A 3,091-nucleotide genomic window follows, 5' to 3' on the forward strand; every position below is an offset into this window, starting at 1 on the left:
GCCCGTTCCAAAATATTACATTCGTGGCTGTGAATGGACGAAATTGCCCTTAAGAAATACTAAGTATGTGAAGCTCAAGTTGATAATTATCTAAGTTCCTAAGTTTTGAAAATAAAATGGAATTTAATAAGGATGGAACTTAGATTTTTAGGTTAAAATTTTGTGGTTTAGAGTTGGGGATTGGAAAAGGACCACGTGGGATCCCCATTCCTTATTTCCCTCCCCATTTCCCGTATACTGTCCTTCACACTCTCTCTCTCTCCTCCCTCACGATTACTCTCAGTTCTCTCTCCCTCTCCTTCGAACTCACACGGACCACCACCAAAACCACCCTAAATCTATACCAACGTCAAGTTTGAGACCACCATTGGAATCCTGAGGACTTCACGAGCACGGGGATACCAATTTCAGGTGAGTTTCACTTCGAAAACCCTAGTTCTAAAGTTGCCGTGAGATGACACTGTTCATGAGCTTTGAATTGGTTACGTTTTAGGCTAAAACAAGATCATAGCGAGTTTAGTAAGGTCCCAAGGAAGCTCGGAGTGCTTCGTTGGAAGTTTTTGGACGTAAGAACACGGAGATCGACAAGTTCAAAATTTGGCCGGAGCTTTCGAGGCGTTTTCCGGCGAATCTCCGGCGATTTAGGAGTCGAGGTAGGTATCAATCTCTTCGTCTCGTCAAGTACTACAACTTTCCTTTTTGTTTCACTCAATTTCGTTGAGTATTGAAGAAGTTATACTCATTTGAAAAATACCCAGTTTCCGGCGACCTCCGAGGCTTTCGAGGCAGTTTCCGGCCAAACCACGGCGAACTAGGTGTTGTGAAAGGTACCATTCTCTTTGTCTCTTCAAGGGCTACAACTTTCGTTTTTGAATCACTTGATTTCGTTGAGAAATGACAAAGTTATGGCAATTTGAAAAACTGCCCAGAAAACGGCCGCCGGAAAAACCAGTCCGGCGACCCAAGGAAGAAGAAGGTGCTACAGTAAAAATAAAAAATAAAAATAAAATTATTTTAAAAATATGTCGACGTCCGTGACGTCGAGTAGATCACTGTGATATATTCATATACCTAAATTGAACACCGTATGAGAAAGTTATTGAAGATTGTTGGTTAGGTGTTCAAATAACGTTTTATAATTTTCACATTTAGGTGAAAATGTGAATTGATGATCCGACCGTTGGATCGTCACCAAAATTTGATACGTTGTAATACGTAATATTTGAGGATTATTGGAACTTACGGATTGGGAATCCGAGTTACGGATCTTCCGGAATTGGAATTGTAAGTCCATAATATAAAATGTTAACCGTCACTTAGTTTTGGAAATTGACGGAGATCCGACCGTTGGATGGTAATGAAATTTTAGGATGTTATCCTAGAGATATATTGTGGACCTCTGGAAGTTATGGATTTAAAATCTGAGTGGCAGATCTTCCGGATCGAACTACGTAGTGACGTATTTTATATAAGTTATATATTCTATCGATATGAATTCTGAGGTTGGATTTGATTACTATTCTAGGCGGCGATCGTCGTGACGCCTTGATGTGTGGTGCTAGGGAGTTGTTGGACGAACTCCAGGTGAGTGGGCAGTTTTGTTTTCCGTATATATATATATACTTAACGTTTTCCCAGAAATTGAAAATGCATGAAAATATGTTTAAAATGAAATGCATATGAGTTATGTGGAAAAACGGGAAGTGAAATACCATGCATAGAATTGATATGAAAAGTATATAGAAATGTGAGTTGAAATGCCATGCATGAATTAATATATGATGCATATGTATGAATTGGTGCGGTGGACGCACAGGTAAGAATTGATTTATGATGCATATGTATGAAATGGTGCGGTGGACGCACAGATGAGTATTTAATTACTGTTATGATGATGATGATATATATTGAGCTCAAATCCTGCACCATGGTTTAGTGCTTATAGTATTCACCGCATCGCACGCTCGCCTTGGATCCAAGTAGATGCTAGTCGTACAGTCCACGCGGAGTGGGTACGACAGACCAGTCGCGAGAGTGTTAGTGAGATTCCGACTGGTGGGTGACCTTAGATTATGTGCACAGATGATTTATGAGAAGCACTAGAGCGTAACTTGCGTGCAGAAGGCCGGACGGGTCACAGAGGTGACTCCGGTAGAGTGATAATGATAGATTTTGAGCTCTAGGTTCAACCGTACAGGGCTATTAGAGGGCCTACGGTTGATTACTTTCTTGCACCTGATATGATTATGTTGATGCATTCATACCTTATTACTGTTGAGATGATGTGGCATGGCATAATTAATATGAGAAATGTTGAGATGATGTGGCATGGCATAATTGTTATGAAAATGTTGAGTTAACGACTTGAAGTCTTGAGAATATATATGTATATTTATATTTTACATTTCTGGGAAAGTATACAGGTTTTACGGAGAGGGGTTACAACGTTTTGAGAAATGTTTGGATTTGGAAAAAGAATTGTTTTACTGACCCACTCAATTTTGGTTTTGCGCCCCTCCAGGTTCAGGAATCACAAAGGTGTGGTGACTACGAGGAATTCGACGGTGTTCTGACAGATTGGACAAAAATTAGGACTCACCTTCGGGTGTATCAACTTATAAATTGTATAATTAAAGCTTCCGTACTGTGCAAATGGTTACGTCACTCTCACGTGACGGCCAGCATGCCCTCCTTCGGGACGGGGTGTGTCACCTAGATTCATTGAATTGAATGGAATACGCATTACAACCAAATTATTCTTATCAAGGACCCTAACTATGGAATACGCATGATAGAGACACATATCAAAGATCATTAAGTTCAATGGACATCATAAGCATTGACGAGGCATTCATAGCTATGGGATACGCATGTTACTCTTGCCTAGGATTTACTTAACACAATCGTGACTAGCGACTTTCACTACTTATGAATATAAGTTAATAACGATTAGGTGAAATTCCCTTATACCCTAGCATCAAGTTTAAGCATGCAAATTAAGTGTCGACCCTCAACCCACATACATAAACAAGTTATCAATCAAATAGATAAGTAAATCACATTCACAATTTCTGAAATCATAATTGGAAGA

The 3,091-nt window shown here is 39.7% G+C and overlaps 1 long non-coding RNA gene across 3 annotated transcripts; it reads left to right on the top strand.

Moving 5' to 3' along the window:
• LOC126592045 (uncharacterized) lies at positions 1-2,717 on the top strand. Of its 3 annotated transcripts, none has more exons than XR_007612587.1 (3): positions 1-657; positions 759-1,584; positions 2,522-2,717. It is a non-coding gene; the product is annotated as an uncharacterized LOC126592045 (long non-coding RNA). The 3 variants fall into 3 exon arrangements; XR_007612586.1 differs by having other exon boundaries at positions 1-653; XR_007612585.1 differs by having other exon boundaries at positions 1-411; positions 494-1,584.
• Positions 2,718-3,091: the final 374 nt, after the last annotated feature.

Source organism: Malus sylvestris, chromosome 12, assembly GCF_916048215.2.
Source record: "Malus sylvestris chromosome 12, drMalSylv7.2, whole genome shotgun sequence".
Lineage (NCBI taxonomy): Eukaryota > Viridiplantae > Streptophyta > Magnoliopsida > Rosales > Rosaceae > Malus > Malus sylvestris.